The sequence below is a fragment of the Chrysemys picta genome, chromosome 15 (genome assembly GCF_011386835.1).
Source record: "Chrysemys picta bellii isolate R12L10 chromosome 15, ASM1138683v2, whole genome shotgun sequence".
NCBI lineage: Eukaryota > Metazoa > Chordata > Testudines > Emydidae > Chrysemys > Chrysemys picta.
In genome coordinates, this window is record NC_088805.1 from 16206862 (window position 1) to 16228642 (window position 21781).

General features: G+C 43.7%; 1 protein-coding gene across 1 annotated transcript in view; it reads right to left on the minus strand.

The window, feature by feature from the left end:
- HIC2 (HIC ZBTB transcriptional repressor 2) overlaps nucleotides 1–21001 on the minus strand; it is a 114086-nt gene extending 93085 nt beyond the window's left edge. The window contains exon 1 of the mRNA XM_042841561.2: nucleotides 20600–21001. The gene's annotated coding sequence lies outside the window, so the exon portion shown is untranslated. The remainder of the gene's footprint in view (nucleotides 1–20599) is intronic.
- Between the last annotated feature and the right edge of the window lie 780 nt (nucleotides 21002–21781).

Below are 21781 nucleotides of genomic sequence, written 5' to 3' on the forward strand. Positions count from 1 at the left end.
ATATATCTCCTCAATATATGTTTCACTCTATATGCATCCGAAGAAGTGGGCTGTAGCCCACGAAAGCTTGTGCTCTAATAAATTTGTTAGTCTCTAAGGTGCCACAAGTACTCCTGTTCTTTTTCCACATTTTTAAAAACATGTATTGCAATCATACATGCACAGAATTTCCGGTGTATGAATGCAAGTCCCTGCACCACTGAAATCTGGGCCAGGGCAATTTACTTATTTTTGTAATCCTTTCCCAAAGTTGATGATGTATGGTATTTAAAATTGTAGATATAAGACCACTGACCAAACTGCTATTAGCTGCTCTACATCATGCATGCACTGTTTAGAATTTATCTGCCAAGCCCCACTGACACACACTCCCACAGTAGTAGGAGATTCAGCGTACACACGATGTGTTTTTTGGTAGTCCTGTAAAACTAAGCAGTTGAGTGTGCAATCTAGGGGTCCTACTGGATCCTGAACTGTCTTGAGATGGTGAACTATGATCTGTGGCGGAGGTTTTCTGTCTGCAGTCAGCAAGAAGCAAGGGATTTTTCCCACTCGGATGGGGTCTTTGCCAGTTACCCATGTCTGTGTCACCTCCCTGTTGGATTACTGCAATGTACTCTTCTGGGGGCTACAGCAGAATACTTTGAAACTTCAGCTAGTGCAGAATACAGCTGCCTGCTCACTTAGCTGCATGTCTCACAGAAATCATATAGGACAGCTGGGTTCTGTGGCGGCTTCCACTTAGTTACTGGGTGTAAATCCAGGTGGTGATTTTAATTACCTAAGCCCTGCATCATTTGGGTCCTGGCTAACGATCAGCTCTCTTCTTGTGTATTAACACCGAGTTGTTAGCAGGGCGGTAGGCTGGTAGTTATGCCACCCAATCAAGAGTCTATCCCAAGTCTAACATGCACAACCAAATTCCACACTAAAGTTATTGTATTAAGTAAGATTACCAACACGCTAACAAAATAGGGCTGCAAACAGTAAAAACAAAGAAACCTGGAAATATTTCCACTGTCTTGAAATATATTCTGTAGTCATAAAATATTCTTAATACAATCTGCATGTTGGGGACAGAGAGCGAAAGACAGTAAGTGGAGTAATATTGTCATCCCTACACGGTCACTTACAAAGGGAGAGACTGCACAATCCTACACATCTTGGGTGATTTCTGGATTCTCTTTCCCTCATTCATGAGCCAGGAAGAATTAAAAATATCTGCCTATGCTAAGCTAAAAGGGAGCCCTCCCCTCACTTCAGACACAACCACAACAAACATTCCCAACCGTCACTGGCTTAATGGAGCACCACTTTGTGGTTATACCCACCACTGGGATTTCATCATGTTGAATTTATTATAGTTCACATATCAAGCAAGTCAAAAGGAGGCATTCAAGATTTAGATTGATTTTGTTTGTTTGTTTGGGTTTTTTGAAGGTAGAGTGTAAAGGACAGGTCAGAGTAGGGACTGCTAGGGTGTGTTTGTGTATTTGTACACCCACAAACTTGTAGAGAATGCTCAAGAAACAGAGCTGGTCTTAGAGAAAAAGAAAGTTATAAAAAGAATCAATTCCATTAAATAGCTCTATAAATCAGTTCCACCCAAAAATCAATAGGAAACTACATCTGCTAAATGCTAGGTAACACCCACACTGTGTGGAGTGCAGCTGTCTGTGAAAAAGGCCACGCCAAAGCCGTCAGTAGCTGCTCTTCACCAGGCTTAGTTTAAGTGATACTTGTGCTCCCCACATTTCCCCCTCACCCAGCTCTCTGTTGGCCTGCATTTGTTCGATTCCGAACAGAGCACAGAATGGAGCTACGGGGTATATGTGAGCTGGAGGTGCAATTTCCAGCCCAGGTAGACATACCCGAGCTCTCTCTGATTGAACTAGGGTGCTAAACACAGAAGTGTAGCCAGGACAGGCTAGCCACCCCCAGCAGAATCCCATCCAAGACCCTAGACCTGTCTTCAGGAGGCTAGCCCCTCTCTCCAACCTTGCAGCCACAGCTACTGTGCTAGCTCAATCAGAGCTGGCAATGACACTCCACGTTTGAAAGGCGCTTAGGCCTTTAGAAAGGCTTTCCCCACATCTCACGTTAGAATTAACTCTCTCTTCCTCACCGCAGTGTGGATAGCTGTTGTCGTTACACCAGGCTCGTCCTCCATTTTGGAACGGAGGGTTCTGGCCAGCTTGGTGCGGCAGGCTGCAGAGATCACCTCACGCTGACTGCTGTTGTGCTAAGTTATGTAATGATTAAAACGGAAACAACTTTTATTTGGCAACAAGCTCTCTGCGCCTAAAAGAGAAAAACGCTACAGCCACCACAACTGTCCCCAGAGACAAGTGTCCCAATATTAGATGTCAGCCGTCACATGGTTAGATATCTGCCCATTGGTGGTGATTAGCTACCACTCTGTCACTTTCCAGTTGCGATTTGGCTGCAGCTTCATTGTCTTTTCTACAGGGGAGCAGGTATCTGGCCCCCATCTTTCCTGGCAGTAGAAACCTCTGTAACTTTCATTTTGTCATAGCAAGCTAGAAGGGTACAGAAAATTCATATTTTATTTCAAACAGCAAGAGATTGACATACTGAATAATTATACATGCTAACTTTCATTTTATGCACTTCAACTCATGTCAAACCAACTTGATAGCTTTCTTTGACAGGGTAACAAGCCTTGTGGATGGGGAAGGGGGGGGAGTGGCAGATGTGGTATATCTTGACTTTAGTAAGGCTTTTGATACTGTCTCGCATGACCGTCTCATAAACAAACTAGGGAAATACCACCTAGATAGAGCTACTATAAAGGTAGGTGCACAACTGGTTGGAAAACCATTCCCAGAGAGTAGTTATCAGTGGTTCACAGTCATGCTGGAAGGGCATAACTAGTGGAATTCTGCAGGGATCGGTTCTGGGTCTGGTTCTGTTCAATATCTTCATCAATGATTTAGATAATGGCATAGAGAGTATACTTATAGAGTCTGCAGACGCTACCAAGCTGGGAGGGGTTGCAAGTGCTTTGGAAGATAGGATTAAAATTCAAAATGATCTGGACAAACTGGAGAAATGGTCTGAAGTAAATAGGATGAAATTCAATAAGGACAAATGCAAAGTACTCCACTTAGGAAGGAACAATCAGTTGCACACATACAAAATGGGAAATGACTGCCTAGGAAGGAGTACTGCAAAAAAGGGATCTGGCGGTCATAGAGGATCACAAGCTAAATATGAGTCAACAGTTTTACACTGTTGCAAAAAAAGCAAACATCATTCTGGGATGTATTAGCAGGAGTATAGTAAACAAGACACGAGAAGTAATTCTTCCGCTCTACTTCACATTGATTAGGCCTCAACTGGAGTATTGTGTCCAGTTCTGGGCGCCACATTTCAGGAAAGATGTGGACAAATTAGAGAAAGTCCAGAGAAGAGCGACAAAAATGATTAAAGGTCTAGAAAACATAACCTATGAGGGAAGATTGAAAAAATTGGGCTTGTTTAGTCTGGAGAAGAGAAGACAGAAGGGACATAACAGTTTAAGTACATAAATGGTTGTTACAAGGAGGAGGGAGACCATTTGTTCTTCTTAACCTCTGAGGATAGGACAAGAAGCAATGGGCTTAAAATTGCAGCAAGGGCAGTTTAGGTTGGACATTAGGAAAAACTAACTGTCAGAGTGGTTAAGCACTGAAATAAATTGCCTAGGGAGGTTGTGGAATCTCCATCATTGGGGATTTTTAAGAACAGGTTGGACAAACCCCTGTCAGGGATGTCTAGATAATGCTTAGTCCTGCCTTGAGTGCAGGGGACTGGACTAGATGACCTCTCGAGGTCCCTTCCAGTCCTACGATTCTATGTGCTGCATGTTTGCCTATTTTCATGCAAAACTTATGAAATTCAGACATGAAGTTTTTAAATTGCAAAAGTGAACTTAAGGCTCAATTTTTTCTTTTCATATTTTGTAATCCCACCCACCACCACATTTATTTTTAGTTATCCCTACAGGGAGGTTCTTGTCTGGTCTTATATATGGGACCCAAATTAAATAAGGCCCCAGTACTGCCCAGGGAGGGAAAGAGATGTGGACTGTATGTTGCCTTCTTCTTTGGTTCTATGGCCAAAGAAAGAGCTGATGTGGTCTGTGGGTTGCGGAGATTGGGCCTAAGTATTTATTATTTGTCCTAACAAAGCATCTAGGGCCCTTGTCCTGGTCCAGGATCCCAGTGTGCTAAGCGCCATACAAACATAACAAAAAGAGGGTCCCGGCCCCCAGGGGCTTACAAGCTAAGTAATTGCCACAAGATACTGAGCACCTTCAACTGACTGATGTCAGTGGCATCTGAGGGCATTCAGCACGTTATAGGATCAGGCCCACAGTCACAGGTTCCCCCAAAAGAGAGAATCAGTTGGCCCTGGATAGCCCCGAGGAGGCCAGCCCAGGAACACAGAGATGCACCCTGGTGGGCAGGCTGGACGTTTTTAAGAACAAGAACAAACATGAACTGTCCAACTGAAGGCTTCAGTTTAACTACTGGCATCCAGCAAGAACGAAGCATATGCACCAACATCAAGTTCTCCTGCTTTCCTAATAGGTAAGAAAAGCAGAAGCAGCAGCAAACGGACACCCCTGACAAACTCCATCTGAACGGTGGTCAGGTATTATTACAGCCCAGTGTACACAGAGTAGTTCAAAAACAAACAGCCTATAGGCGCAAGCAGGTACGGCGCACAACGCACTGTGGGTGCCTTACAGATGCAATGCTTCATGGGGTGGTTCAGTACGTATTAGATGGCTGGCTGCTCCATATAAAGTGCAGCATAAGACCCAATGCAAATTTGAATGGAGAAGACAAAAAGGGGGAAGACAGCAAACAGGAATGAGCATAGTGCTAAGAACGGGAAGGTACATAGGAGAAAGTAGGGCAGACACGAAGGCAGAATTGGAAACACAGGAACATGATTTAGAAGAAAGGGAATAACTTGACTTTAAAAGATATGGACTGGGGGGGGGGGGGGGAAGTCAGCATGGACATCTGATGGTCAACTGGAATTTAAGAACTGGCATGGTAAAAAAGTTAAGTCATGCACCAAATTGTTTAATAGAAGAGACAAGTCAATTAAGGTGACTGACATAGGAGAACTGGATTCAGTGGACTGCGAATTATTTCACCATTAAAATTCTCCTCCCAACCCACCTCAGTCATTCAAGCATCAGAACTTAAATCCCATCTCCATCCACTACAGAGCTAAGCTAAGCTTTTTATGAATGGGATAGAACAGGGGTAGGCAACCTGCGGCACGCGAGCTGATTTTCAGTGGCACTCACACTGCCCGGGTCCTGCCACCAGTCCGGGGGGCTCTGCATTTTAATTTAATTTTAAATTAAGCTTCTTAAACATTTTAAAAAACTTATTTACTTTTCATACAACAATAGTTTAGTTATATATTATAGACCTATGGAAAGAGACCTTCTAAAAATGTTAAAATGTATTACTGGCATGCGAAACCTTAAATTAGAGTGAATAAATGAAGACTCGGCACACCACTTCTGAAAGGTTGCCGACCCCGAGATAGGGAAAAAAACCAACTTATTTCAAAACAGTGCATGTGAAACAGCACTATTGTACTGGTTCAGTCTTGGACAGAATATATATTGCTAGAACTGGATCAACAAGGTGGCTGACTTCATCCTCTCAATTCCTAGAACAAAAGAAGGGAAAAAATACAGAGACTTCTAGGAACCAACTTGCTCAAATCATCAAGCTGCCTACCACCCAAAACAGAACTGATGTTCATTCCCAAACAGTTCTAAAATAAAGTCTGACACTTTTGTGCAGTTGTCCATTGTAAATTCTGCTTTTGAGGGAGAGATTGTTCACTCAAATACCAGTGAATTAGAAACAATTACTATGAGAGAGAGTCCATTTTACTAATTACTGCATAGTGAAGAGTTGCTCTTCTATTAGGGACAGCTCCAATTTTGACGACTCTAGTGCCTTGCAGAATCAGGTCCCATTAGAAAGCCATTCTTAAACAAGTAAAGTACCATTTTTTTAAAAGGTGGTTTTCATTTGATACACCAAAGTGATAATGTTTGCATTAAAAAAGTTTAGCAAGGTGATTGATTAGCAGGAGAACTGCAAGTAAGATAATAAGTTATCCATTTCCCTGCCCTTCAAATGAAGGCTTTATGTTCTCATCAAATCCTTCTTTTGCATTATTATATGCAATGTTGTTGTAGCTGTGTTGGTCCCAGGATATTAAAGAGACAACATGGTTGAGATATCTTTTATTGAACCAACTTCTGTTGGTGAGAGAGACAAGCTTGCAAGCTCTGTAAGTTCGCAAGCTTCTCTCTCACTCATCAACAGAAGAGATATTACCTTGTCTCTCTTTCACATTATGTCAAGTAAGTGTTGCATGTTCTTGAAATAAGCTAGTTTTCAGAGTAAGTCCAAAGGAAAAAAAAAAAAAAAAAATCTCTGGATCCACAGGCCCATCAGAGAAAAGGATTTTTGGTAATTCATTGACTAACAAACCTATTCAGTAGGTTTTAGGGTTTTTTTCTTCTTTTTAAAAATAGACAGACAGACAAGAAGAGCCAGAGACTCACTGGGAATCACTCTTGCCAATCTATTTTACATGGAAGGCACTCTGACAAAACCCTGAAATACGTGTCCAGGTGGAAGAGTCATGTCTTATCTCAAACCTCTAAACTGTGGCCTGAGGCCAACTGGTCAAAGAAGAAAATGTGCATAGGGTTAGGACTCAAACATGCCTTCCCTAAACTGTCTCCTGCAAGTTGTAAACTGAAGTGTTTGAGCCAGTCCTACTGCTAGAGAGAGGAGGTAGAGGGTGCCGCTTCTCCAACTGCCCCCACCACTTCCTCTGCAGCTTCATGAGCAGCTGTAATGTCAAAATGGAATACCCTGCATGGGCAGCTGCCCCTTTTCTGTCGCAGCTCCCCCGCTGCGGCACAGGAGAGGGAGAAGAGTGGCTCTGGCTCTACTATCTGCTTCCTGGCTAGGCTCTGGGAGAAAGGAGGTGAGCAGGTCCTAGCTTAGCTGCCTCTGTCTGAGCATAGGGGCACACCTAGCAAAGGATAGCCCGGAAAGCAGCAGGGTGGGAGGAGTGGGGACTGAAGTAAGAGAAGCTGAGAACCCACACCCAGTGAAGGCTCTCCAATGCTTGGCCCCAGCCCCAATGTGCTCCAGGCACATGCCCCATCTCACTTCCTGCACTAGGGACTATGGCAGCTCCACACCTGTTGGAGGCTCCTTCACATTTTGAGAGAAGAATCTCCAGCAGGAGGTTTGCAGGTGGTTTCCATTCCCTTTACAGAGCACAGGGAGCAGAATAGGACCGAGAATCTGTCCCAAACTATCAACTGTGACCCAGGGACCATTTTGAAATAGTATCTTCAGCCCCTGGCCCAAAAGACTGGACCACACCGAGTGTCAGTTACAAAGCAGGAAAAGTTGACCTGACTTTTGCCTTGGTGGCGTACAGAGCATTCACATATGTATCTGTAGTGCTTTTTCAATTGTAATTATCCATTTTACAGCTGGAGTAATAATCACAGAAAATAAATGGTCTCGCTCAAGGCCTTCCAAGGAACCAGTGTGAGAACCAGGCCTTTGCCAAGAGCCCTCTGCATAAGTCACACACACACATACAAATATCCACCAGCAGTTCTCTTTCGCTCAACGGCTACAGTGTCTCCACTCCTTGGACCTGATTGTGCAAGCCCTTACGCCAGCAGAGTCACACTGACTTGCAGAGAAGTGCCCAAACGTTTGCAGAGTCTGACCCCAATCAGTTATCTATCTTGCACCTATCTGAGCGTTTGAATTGCAAGCTCCTTAAGCCAGGAAGGTGGCCTGGTTTTTGAGTACATTCTATCAGCTGCGAAGTGCTCTACACCCATTTGTGGCACTAAGAGCAACTCTACACTCCATCATATGCTCATAGGGGCTTTTTCCACTGAACATTTAGCTCTGACCAACAACTAGTTTGCACTAATTAACCGATGTCTTTATTTTACTGCAAAAGTTGTGTGTTCATATTACCACTTGTTTAATATTCAAACCCTGGCTTGCAGAAATATCTGTATGGCACAGCAGTGAAGTCAGTGCAATGCCAGGATACCCTTCAGGCCTTGGCATTCCCTCCTGCTGGAAGCTTTAAGAAGAGTGGGAACTGAAAGTTTTTCTAGCACAAACATGCCCAATTAGTTTCCAATCATTTAGATTAAATTTAGCAGAGATGGGGTTCTCTCTCCTGGCCAACACAAATCACTCCTCCCCCACCTCGTGAGGCACAGATCAGTGTGGGGGTGGGGCAATAACATGGCACGTCATGTAGCAGTTCTTATGGGGTGGGGGTGGGGGGGACTTTCTGAAACTTCCCTTGAATTGCTGCATGCCACAAAGGACAGCTGCTACCTTCTCACTTACAAAAAACGTGACCTCAGCCAATCAATCTACAGCCCTAGGGCTGTAAGATACCCTCTTACTCACCACTTTGACTGGCCAAACCTATTGAAATAATGCAGCTTTTCTCTCAACCTCAAACAGGCATGTGCATTGCTATTGCTTCAAGAGGTTTTGGAGGAGGGCAGGGAGAGGAGAGAGAGAGGGTGCAGATCAAGCAGTTTCAGACAGACAGTACATAGACCCATGCTGTGTCTATCAGTGAGGAGACAAAGGCGAGTCAGCAAATATTTTGAATATCAGAACTACACATCAGTAAACCTGCTTGGACTTATCTGGACTCCTGTCCCTTCTCTCTTGTCTAACCAGTTCACTAAGAGTGGGGGAGAACCCCCAAGCCTCTGACACTTACTACTGGATGTGCTGGGCAGATTTAGTACACTGCCATCAGTAAAGTCGGGCTCTGCCAGGGATGCGGCTAGTTTCCCTGCCATTAGAGGGGGAATATACTGGGTGGATTTGGTTTCTCAGGACTCTGTTGGATGAGGTTACGTTTCACAAAACCCTACTTGCATATGGTTCAGATACAGATCCCACTCATCTGAATCCCTCAGATTCTGGGAGGGGAAAAGGAGTCAGAAAAGATTGGTTAAGTGTTTCCGTTTAGTTTGCTCTACGTGGGGAGGAAATACGGTTGTGTGGTTAAGGCCCTGGGTTCTATTCTTGGCTCGGCCACTGGCGCACTCTGTGACCTTGAGAAAAAAAAAAATCACACGATCACCATATTTCAGATCTGGAAATGCAGGCACAGAGGGGTTAGCACCATCAAGCTGACAGTTGTGAGGCTTAACTGTTTATAAAGCACTTTGAGCTCTTTGGATGGAAATGCTATAAGGATAAGTATTCTACCACTTCCAACCTGTAACCACGACTGTTTTAATGTAAAGCTACTGTATATATTCCTTTTCCCACAGCCTCCAGTAGCTGGTCCCACCCCTGAAACAGCTTTCCATTTAACAAACTGCTTCCCACTGCAGTAGTACTGCAAGTTCGAACTTTTTTCTTAATAACCAGCTCTCCGTGTAGATATGGGCAACTGAACCAGCAGTGTTAAGCCTGAAATAATCAGGCAGTTTTCACCAGAAGAACTTAGACAATGGCAGCAGCTATTACTACTTTCCTTTCATAAAACATGAAGGAAAGCCCAGGAGGTCATCTAGCCCATCTTTCAAATATCATGCCCATTATACAGATGGAGAAACAGAGGGGTAAGTGACTTTCCCAAAATTACACAGCCAGCCAGTGGCAAAGGAATCATTACACCCATGCCTTTGTTTTAGCCACTAAACCAGGGATTCTCAGACTCTTTCCATACTGTGTACTGCAAGTTAACAATGAGCTCTCCTTGTAGCCTTCCAAGCACAGACCACCTTGCCTCTAACTGGTAACTGAGTAACAGCACTACAGCAACTGCTGACACTTAATAACTGGAAATTACAAGTGCCAGCACCAAGTGACCAGCCAGCTGTCTACAACCCACTATCAAGTAGTCCACAGACCACGGTTTGGGAAATTCTGCATTAGACCATGCTCTTTCCTTTTCAATGAGTCCCACCCATTACAACAGGCCAGCATTTTCAAACACCTCCGCATCTTGGATAGATGCAGAGCGCAACACGCATTCAACTGCTCTTCTTGGAGTTCGCTTAAGAATGCTGCCAACTTGTAAACAGTAGAGTCAGTTTTGCTGCCAATACAATTTTGACCTAGAGCAAACGGAAGTGCTTTTCCAAGAATCTCTAAGGCTGTTGAGTCACGCAGTACGCTGGCACTGGACCACGTAACCCAAGAGGGGAAAACAAAAACAAGAGAAGAAACCACTCCTAGCAGAGGTTAAAGGGGGACAGATGACTGCTTTCAAATTATTCGGGGACATTTCCAGGAAGAAGTAGGTGGTGCAAGAGAGTCTTTCTAAAGAGCTATTCGCCACAGGGGAACAAAATCTCATTCACATTTTCATCCTTGTGGTAAGGTTAAGCAAGTAGATTTGATACTCAGGATGGTAAATGTTCATGATATTTTGCAACACTGATTTAATAACCATACAACAGAGCTAACAAGCACAACTTGCAAGAGGCCTGGATATCAAGTTCTTCACCCACAGCATGTTTTGCATAACATAATTGACTTAGCCCTTTAGGATGCATCAATAGTTTAAAGGTTTTTTTAAAGATTATTATTTGTATTATGATGGCTCCTAAAGGCCCCCAACTCAGGTCAGGGTCCCAATGTGACAAGATATAGCAAAAGACAGTCCCTCCTCCAGAGGGCTGAGAGCTAAATAGACAAAGGACATCATCCCCATTTTACAGATGGGGAACTGAGGCAGAGAGAAATTAAGTGACTTGCCCTCGGTCACACATGGAGTCTGTGGCAGGGCCACAAACCAAAGCCAGAAGTCCCAATCAAGACCATCCAAAAAAGTTGACATACAAGCCAGTGGTGCATTCATATGCACCAACTCAGGGCAGAACAAGGTTCCCCCCCCTCCTTTTTAAATGAACAATATCAGACCGTTTATTAAACCAACTCAGCAGTTTTAAGGAGAAGCTTCAGCTTTGGGAAACTTGGGTATAACTGGATTTCAGGTCACAAGTGAAGTTACTTTCAAACTAGTCCTAGCAGACATCAGTCTATGAACCTCACAAAGCTACAACACAACTGGCAGTCTCTGACAAAAGGAAATCTTTTCAGGACATCACCCACAGGTCAGGATTGAAATATACGAGCAGAGCTCTGAAAATGTGTATGGGGGGGAAGGGAGTGAATGGATACATTCTCTGCGTCATACAGACATTGGTAGGCATGGTCCCTGCCCCAAAGCACTTACAGATTTTTCTTTGAAAACTAGGTTGTGTCGGGTCAGCAATATCAAAGAGTATCAGGAACTTTCGATCTCCTCTGAAAATGGACAACAGGTTTTTTTCAAGAGACTCAAAGAGTTTAATTAAAAAAAAAAAATTCCCCACAAACAGGGCTTTGAACTCTTTATTGTACAAAAGGAAAGGTTTCACAGGGTCACACAAAACTCAGAGACAGGCCAGTGGCATATTGACAGCACATGGAAAGACTATAATAAGCATGATGATTTTAGTCCTGTATGACAGCATCTTCTTGTGGCATAATGAAGACTGGATCCATGCACAATGAATGCTGCTTTTTAAGAACTTACAAACATACATTTCATGAGTGAGAATCTTCTGCATACCTAAGCAGGTGAAGGCAACCTAGGGGTGAGATGGGCTTGCAAAATGTCAAGCAGCACAGTAAATTAACTTCTGTGATGCAGCATTTCCAATGGCCACCATATCATGCATCACTTTTAAAATCCAGAGTCGTATAAGCAAAGGGAAACAAGGAGAAGTCTATGGCCAACAGAGTTAAGGACAATAAGGAGTTTTTTAAAGTATGTTAGAAACAAAAAGAATCCAAACAATGGTATTATCCACTGGTGGAAATGACAGAATTATCAATAATAATGCAGAAAAGGCAGAAGTGTTGAATAAGTATTTCCGTTCTGCAGTCAGGGGGAAAACAAAAACAAAAAAACCCCGATAATGTAGTCATATCATCGGACGACACTCTTTCCATTGCACTAGTATCTCAGGAGGACATTAAACAGCAGCCACTAAGGGGACAGAACCCTCTCTTTCACCAATAAAATATATTACCTCCCCTACCATGTCTCTCTCACATCCTGGGATCCACACAGCTGCAATGCTGCAAACAGCAGCTATTAAAGTTAGACCTCTTTAAATCAGCAGATTCAGATAATTTGCATCTAAGAATTTTAAAAGAGCTGGCTGAAGAGCTTGCTGGACAGTTAATGTTTGATTTTCAGGAAGTTGTGGAATACTGGGGAACTTCAAAAGACTAGAAGAAAGCTAATGTGACAATAGTTAAGAAGGGCAAGCTGCATGATGTGAGTAATTATAGGTCTTTCAGTCTGATATTGATCCTAGGCAAGATAGTGGAGACACTGATATGGGACTAGATTAATTAAGAATTAAAGGGGTGATAATATTGTTAATGCCACATGGGTTTGTGGAAAATGGAGCCCATCAAATTAACTTGATTTTTTTTTTTAAATGAGATTACAAGTTTGGTTGATAAAGGTAATAGTGTTGATGTAATCTACTTAGACTTCTGTAAGACATTTGGTATAGCACAACATTTTGATTAAAAAACTAGAAAGATATCAAATTAACATGGCACATGTTAAATAGATTAAAAAGTGGCTAATTGATTGATCTTAAAATAACTAAACAGGGAATCACCATTGAGGAGGTGCTTCTGGAGGTTTCCCCAGTGAGCAGTACTTGGCCCTCATCTGTATAACATTTTTGTGAGTGACCTGGAAGAAAATAAAATCATCACTGATAAAGTTTGAAGATATTATAAAAATGAGGGGAGTGGTAAATAATGAAGAGGACAGGTCACTGACAGAGCGATCTGGTTTGCTTGGTAAACTGGGTGCAACCAAACAATGTATTTTAATATGGCTACATGTAAAAAGTATGTATCTAAGAACATAGGCCATACTTACAAGATGGGAAATTCTCTCCAGGGAAGCAGTCACTCAGAATAAGATGTGGAGGGACGTGGTGGATAATCAGCTGAACATGAGCCCCCAGTGCAATGCTGTGACCAAAAGGGTTAATGAAATTCATGGATACGTAAATAGGAGAACCTCGAGTAGGAGCAGAGAGGTTTTCTCCTCTGTATTTGGCACTGGTGCAACCACTGGTGGAATACTGTGTCCAGTTCTGGTGTTCAAAATTCAAGGAGGATGTTGATAAATTGGAGAGGGTTCCAGGAAGAGCTATGAGGATGATTAAAGTATTAGAAAACATGCCTTATAGTGACCGATTGAGCTCCTTGCGTCTACTTAGCTAAACAAAGAGGGAGTTAATAGGTGACTTGATTACAGTCTAGAAGTACTGTATGTACATAGGGAACAAATATTTAATAATGGGCTCTTCAATCTAGCAGAGGAAGGTGTAACACAATTCAATGCTGGAAGCTGAAGCTAGATTAATTCAGACTGCAAATAAGACAGACACTTATTTTAAACTAATGAGGATAATTAACCATTGGAACAATTTACCAAGATTCGTGGTGGATTCTCCACCATGGACAATTTTTAAATCAAGATTGGATGTTTTTCTAAAACATCTGCTCTAGGTATTATTTTGGGGAAGTTCTATGGCCTGTGTTCTACACAAGGTCAGACAAGATGACCACAATGGTCCCTTCTGGCCTTGGAATATAAGAAGAGCTGCTTTGGTTTGATAAGTTCATGTATTATTGAAAGTTACCCCTTCTCCCTTTACCCAAGAGACTGAAGGACAGATAATGCCTCAGGCCAGCCTGCTAAAGTGCAATGCTTTCTACCTCTCTCAACCAGAGGATGAGCTAGGGCAACAGTGGAAAGTTTTTAAAACCTAGTCCTGCCAGACGACACCTGCTTTAACTAATGGGTAGAATCATACCTAGCTCTTGGACAGCACTATCAATACATCTCAAAGCTTTCTGCAAAGGAAGGAAAAAGCGAATAATGATGCATCCCAGTTTTGGGTCCAGTGGTATTAGGAAAATGATCCACTGATGACAATGGTTTTCAGAAGTGGACTTCCTGCTTTTCTGTAAACAGTTTTCAACGCCAGCTGAATTGCCAGAGTGGGGAGACAGAATGCATCAGTATCTCCATCATGCTGACTGTTGAGCCTGGTAGAACATCAACTCTGTAACAGAAAGTGTGATGGAGATGAACAGTTTGTTCCATCTATGCTAGCAATAGAAACCCTTTCAGCATTGGCTGAAGCGGCCCCATTTCTGACTACCATTTTCTACAACAGGTCTGTTCACTAGCAGAGACAGGGCCTTTGGCTCTCAGGTTACAATTTTAGTTACTATGTAAGTGCAGCCTTGTCCCTTCAAGTCCTGCAATATGCACATCAGGCAACCTGAAATATAAGAGATGTAGGCTTAGGTAAGTCAGATTCCCCACTGCTTTCCAAACTTTTTCAATAACTCAGATCTGCAAGTAAAGCCCTTGTTTGGGATCAGCAATTACCAGGATCACTCTCCACCCCTTCATCCTTAAACAATATAGGCTCTAGGAAGGCACGAGGGTTGTCATTTCAATAATGCAAAACCCTGTTGCTTGCACTCCAGAACAGCTGACTTCAAGTACATAGTAGGCTGTGCTCATTAACAAAATAGGAAATCTGATATATAGAAAGAAAACACTGGGGATTAATCCTGGATTGCAGTTTGTGGCCAACACTGGGCCTTCATCCAAACACTGATGACAAGAAGCGAAGTTTTCTCCCACCTGTCACTTAAAGCAGGTACAATTATTGCAGTGTTGTAGTCTGTCTCCTACAGCTATTGTAACAATCACTTTTATATCAGTTTCACATTCATGATGACCTCATTATTTTGTTTCTTTCTTGTTTTGCCAACAACCAGCAATGGAGGGTGAATTTTCCTTCCACAAAATTGCAAATAAAAAGTGACTAACTCTTACAAATTTTGACAGCTAGCTTCTAATGCACATACTCTTCAGGGAAAATATTCTGGTCTTCAAATTGGCATTCTGGTGGAAGTTTGATGGGCCAATTTAACAGGAAAATGCAACTTGAAAGAATATTTTGAGGCAGATTTTGAACTACTCCAGGCAGAAGAAAAAATAATTACATGTACCATTGCGGCAGCTTAAAATAGTTGCTTTAGCACCGAAGCTGCAGTGCAGGAGACAGAAATCTCTATTGCAATGCACTATCCCTCATGGAGAGTGTATTGTAAACTCACTTAAGCAGCCTCAGTGATACAGTCAGTCATTTTCAACCACAGCCAACCCAACAGGGAAGGCTTTTTAAAATATTTTTTTTTAAAAATAGTCTTCTGCTTGTGGTTGGGCCAGGACTCTAGTGTTGTAAGCAATTCCACAGCTGAGCCCTGTTAATTTTTCTCCAAGCCCAGCAGGGTAGGCATGTCCACTGATGCTGAAATGGTCCCACTTCTCACCGAGCTTTGCCTGTCACAGAACAGCCTATGTAATGGCTGCATCGCAAATGCAATTCCATTTTCTCCCACTCTGAGACTGTATGCTGTGTTGAAACCCACTGAATCACTTTGTGGCAAGTATTGTTGACTGCCATTAAATCACAAGATGCAGCAGCAGCTTTGGGGTACAATGAATCATTAAGTGACAATAAAGTCAGATTTCGCTAGTGGACCAAAAGTTTGGTGTCCTATGGTGGGGAAACTGAAAACCATCTTTCTAGCAGTACCAAGACCTGCTATCTATCAAGCCACGATACAGCCATCAAACTCAATGGCAGTGCAAAACATCATAATCAATGCAAATAGGAATTCTGATTCTAAAGCAACTGTGCATCCACTAAAAAGCATCATCATAGAATATCAGGGCTGGAAGGGGCCTCGGGAGGTCATCTAGTCCAACCCCCTGCTCAAAGCAGGACCAATCCCTAACTAAATCATCCCAGCCAGGGCTTTGTCAAGCCTGACCTTAAAAACCTCTAAGGAAGGACATTCCACCACCTCCCTAGGTAACCCATTCTAGTGCTTCACCACCCTCCTAGTGAATAAGTTTTTCCTAATATGCAACTTACACCTCCCCCATTGCAACTTGAGACCATTACTCCTTGTTCTGTCATCTGATACCACTGAGAACAGTCTAGATCCATCCTCTTTGGAACCCCCTTTCAGGTAGTTGAAAGCAGCTATCAAAGTCCCCCTCATTCTTCTCTTCTGCAGACTAAACAATCCCAGTTCCCTCAGCCTCTCCTCATAAGTCATGTGCTCCAGCCCCCTAATCATTTTTGTTGCCCTCCGCTGGACTCTTTCCAATTTTTCCACATCCTTCTTGTAATGTGGGGCCCAAAACTGGACACAGTACTCCAGATGAAGCCTCACCAATGTCAAATAGAGGGGAACGATCACGTCCCTCGATCTGCTGGCAATGCCCCTACTTATACAGCCCAAAATGCCGTTAGCTTTCTTGGTAACAAGGACACACTGTTGACTCTCATCCAGCTTCTCGTCCACTGTAACCCCTAGGTCCTTTTCTGCAGAACTGCTGCCTAGCCACTTTGTCCCTAGTCTGTAGCAGTGCATGGGATTCTTCCGTCCTAAGTGCAGGACTCTGCACTTGTCCTTGTTGAATCTCATCAGATTTCTTTTGGCCCAATCCTCTATTTTGTCTAGGTCCCTCTGTATCCTACCCCTACCCTCCAGCGTATCTACCATTCCTCCCAGGTTAGTGTCATCTGCAAACTTGCTGAGGGTGCAGTCCACGCCATCCTCCAGATCATTAATGAAGATATTGAACAAAACCGGCCCCAGGACCGATCTTTGGGGCACTCCGCTTGCTACCGGCTGCCAACTAGACATGGAGCCATTGATCACTACCCATTGAGCCTGACAATCTAGCTAACTTTCTATCCACCTTATACTCCATTCATCCAGCCCATACTTCTTTACCTTGCTGGCAAGAATACTGTGGGAGACTGTACCAAAAACTTTGCTAAAGTCAAGGAATAACACATCCACGGCTTCCCCCTCATCCACAGTGCCAGTTATCTCATCATAGAAGGCAATCAGGTTAGTCAGGCATGACTTGCCCTTGGTGAATCTATACTGACTTTTCCTGATCACTTTCCTCTCCTCTAAGTGCTTCAGAATTGATTCCTTGAGGACCTCCTCCATGATTTTTCCTTGTTTTTTTTTTAAATCATATTTCTCTATACCTATTAGCCAGGAGTGTGGGTGGGAATCAAAACAGAGCTATACATTCCATTTTCTACAAGGTCATAAGAATTAGTAATATGCACTTTAGGTTTATCACTACAAGCTTTAAAAATGCTGGAATCTAAGAACTTACAGCAACATCCTCTAGTCAAAATTTGGATATTCAAATTTGATCAGTATTTTTGGATTGCAGTGGCTGTTTGGGTCTTTTCAATCTATTCCACACCAAAACGGACTAGCAATTAAAAAAAAGGGGGGGAGGGGTGACACGATACTAATCGAAGTAAATTGAGCCATGCAACCTCCAGGACTGATGCCTGCTCACCCCCTTTATCCTTTCACACATTGGCCTCTGCCAAACAATTCAGTACTGCCACTACAACACACCACGTGATAACAAGTGCTTCAAGCATCTTACGATATTTATTACTATCTACATGTCTATAAGTCATTTTGCACAGCAATGTATGTGGATACTAACATGAGTTATTGCATTGAAGATGTAAATCTCTCCCAGATCTTTGGCAAGAGAGTTGTTTTTAAAAGTGTGGGGAGAGATGCTTTTGTATTTTTTCTTCATTTCACTCAGAATAGAGAGGCTAAACTAAGAGAACGCGTGCTACAGGTTCACACTCGCCACTTACTCCCTTTTGCACCCAACCACACGTAGATCAAGCAATATATTTTAGACCCCAGAGAACAAGGCATTTGTGATTGGTGTCTTTTCACCACGTTTGACTAGAAAGTAACAAATGTAAGCAGCAGTTTATTCTTAATGCTGACCTCCCCTATAACTAAAATGATATGCCAGTGGCAGGTGGCAAGTTTGAGGGGGGATGGGAGTTGTTTCTTTTCTTTCTTTCTTTTTAATAAATATTACAACAAAGGGCAGCCAGATTTGACCTAATGGGTCAACCATCAAGAGTTAAACTGATTTAAATAATTAGACCTAGAATGTCAGGCACCACCACAAATAATTGCTCCTAATGCTTTTCGGATTAGATTGCTAATGAAAAGGCACAAAAAAGAGGCCACTTGCAGTTGTGGAAATAAGTCAATTTTCCTTTCATATGTCATTTTCTCCAAGCAGAGCTACTGTGATATGATCCTAAGGAGCCATTTATGGTTCTCTCTCCAGAACTGCAGCAGCATAAGCAATAGCTTGAAGTCACAAAGAATTCTTCTGACTGTGCTATTTAGATGTACAGGGCATTTATTAAACATCAAAATTCAATATTTGTTCAAACTTCAGGATGTTTTTCCAGTGAAAACAATTGTTAGGAGTAGCATATTGTTTTCTCCCTTAGTCGGTGTATACATTCAACCAGATGATTCAAATTCAAACAGCATTTTGCAGTATTTTAAGCTTCCTTCAATCAAAAGATAAAACAGTAGTTTTGTAATAAATTATGTTCTTATTGGTTTTTGGCTTCTTGCATGAATATATTCCATAATTAAGTCGTATCCAGTGGGATTTGAGTAGCCCTCTGGTACATACTTGGTTTCATATATAATTCATTAATTTTATGTAGAGCTCTACACCCTTACACTCACAGACATTGAATGCAAACTTACAGCTCCCTCAGTAACAAGAAGTAGCTGTTGTTGTGTTTCTAAATTGCAAGTCTTCCTAGCAAAAAGTTTGCCGAAGTTATCAAATCCCAGAGTATATTATAATTTACACAAAAGACTCAAAGCTGCGCCTAAATAAAAGGCTCTCTGCTTGCATTAGCCACACTCTATGCACGGTATCCAGCACTGCTGTAAAATGACCAAATAAGAGCGCCCAGCTGGCAGCACTGATAAAGGGATAAACAGACACGCTGGAAAACCCTCCACCCCTCACTAAGATGCCCACTTCTACGTGGGACAAGTTCAAACAGAAGTAAATTATTGACTTCTCCCCTGTAGCATGGTCACTATCAACTCCGACTGGGTGTTTGCAACACGCCCCGAACTGCAGCGAACATAATGGGCGACTTACGAGAGATCGCCCCGCAGCAGCTGCCGAGCGTGGTCATTTCCCAGGCGCGAGAGATTTTCATTCAGAATTCGGCGGGGGTAAAAGATTGACTCACACTTTTTTACAATTCTTATTGATCTGGGAAGAGGGAACCCACGTAAGCCTCGGCGCCCCCATTGAGAAAAAGAAGAGTTCACGGCTTAGCCATGGGGATCCCACCGGGTCTTGCTTTGTAACGAGGGGGGGGTATACAGCTGAAGGGGGGCAGAAGCCCCACTCCGTGGAATATAAAATGTTACGCTCCGGTCTGATTTAACAGCAGCTTGGCCAGGCTTTAAATCTTTCCCCCAGGTAGCTCGGGGACTAAATGGATGGGGGAGGGGGATGCACCGGGAAGCCGGGTCCTAGCGAGCCCCAAACAGTGGGGCTGCGTACGATCCTCTGCTCCGTCCATTGCATTGGAGACGGTGCAGTCGGTAACAAAAGCCAGAGACACCCCCCTACACACACACACACACAGCAGCGGCGGCTCCTCCGTCCGTCCCTCCTTGATCTAAGGGCGGCGGAGAGGAGGAGATGGGGCAAAAGTTCAATGCGATCCCACTGAGCGGTAGGGGTGCCTGTTTGGGGGAAGGGGTCAGGGGTAGGAACCCTGGCCTCTGGGCTCCAGAGAGCGGCAGGGAAGAAGAACCGAAGCCGGCGATTGCCACCCGTGTCTCGCTCTCCCTCCTTAGCGCTCCCCCGGGGAGGTGGGGGGTGGAAATAGGTGGACCGTGGGGACGGGGATCTTCACGGAACCCCCCAGCACAATACAGACAAATGCAAAACACCCCCCCACCCCAATGCACGGCTCCCTCCCTGCCCAAGAATGGCTCCATCGCTATCTCCAAGCAGGGGGCGGGGAGGGGGTTAGGGCAGCTAGCGACTCCGGGGGCTGCTGGTCCCCCTGGGCTCCTCCAGGCAGCAGCTGCCGCAAGCTTCCCAGTGCCCCCTCCCCCCGAGCGCCAGGCATCAAGCAAGAGGGGCAGAGCACCGGGGGGGCAAAAACTTTCCAGCCGCTGCGACCAAATCGCAACGATTTACCATCCCGAGATCCATCCAAATGCACCCCCTTCCCCGCCCCCTTTCCCTGCAGCGGGGACAGCACATGGGGGGAGAGAGCAGCGGCTGCCAGACACGGGCACTGCAAGGCAGGGGACACCCCCCACTCCCTGAGCGTGGGCCCCCCCCCTTGCACCCATGCAGTGGGCACATAAAGAGCAGGGGGCAGCCAGGCTGGGCGGAGAGCCTGCCTGCCGCGTCCGGCCCCCGACCGGGGAGCCCCGCGAGCCCCGGACCCTGCACGGCCACTTTGTCTCGTTACCTTTTTTTATTATTATTGCATCGGTAGCAGCCGCTTTGCTCCCCCTTCCCCTTCGGCTCTCGGGCTATACCAGCCTGTTCCTCATCTCACAGCCTTCCTCCCAGCGCCATCTTGCAAGCTTGTGACGTTGGGAGCTGCTCACCCCTGACCCACATTTGAATAGAAGCCAAAATGAAAAAAAAAAGGGGGGGGGAGAAAGAAAGAAAAGAAAAGGAGGAGAAGGGGGAAGAGAGAGGGAGAGGGGGAAGAACAAAAAGAAAGAGAAGGAGAGAGAGAAAGGCAACAGCTAAGCAAGTGCTGCGCCAATAACACATCAGCTCCTGCCCTCTTGCCAGCTAGTTTAGTAATAAGCAATTTCCTGCTTTTGCAATAAATGTTGCAGCAGCGGAGCTGGGAGAGAGGGACAGAGAGCTTTGTAATTCCCATTAAAGGACGCAGGCTTCCCCCACCCCCTTCCCCTACCACCCACACCTCCGAATTCAACCCCGCAATCCTAGCCCTAGTTTATGGCAATCTAAATATTGCTACCCACGCTCCGATTTTCAGTAATTAAAAAGGCATTTGTGAAGATTATTTTTTTCTCTCCTAGTGAGATCTAGACTGTCTGTAAAAGAATGATAGGGAATATAACCTGTAAATGTGTTGAGATTTTCTTTTTAAAAAATGAGTTTCATGCTGTATGCAAAACCAGAAAAATTTACAATGCAATCTGTATGTTGTTAGTTTATTATTACCATTATTTAAGCACTGCCAGTGTGTTCTGTATCATACAAGATACAAATAGAGACATAGCCCTTGCCCCAAGGAGTCAATAGGAATTTAAGATTTATTTTATTTATTGGAACTATATTGGAGGGGAAAGTTGTTTGGGATTTACATTCTCAGTCCTGCAAGAATTTACACCTGTTTAATTTTAAGCACAAGAGTAATTCCCTTGAACAAAATGGGACTAAGTGCTTAAATTGACCATGTGCATAATTTATTTTAGGATTAGGTCTTTAATTTTAAAAATGTGAACCGATAGATAAGCTTCAACTTTTCCACATTGATGCGCATGGCCAGCAACATGCATGTAACGCTGAATAGGAATAATATTTAGTATTACATTTTCAAATGTGTTACATTTTCAAAATGTTATACAGAACTTAGCTAATTAACCTCTAATAATGAAGCAACATATAT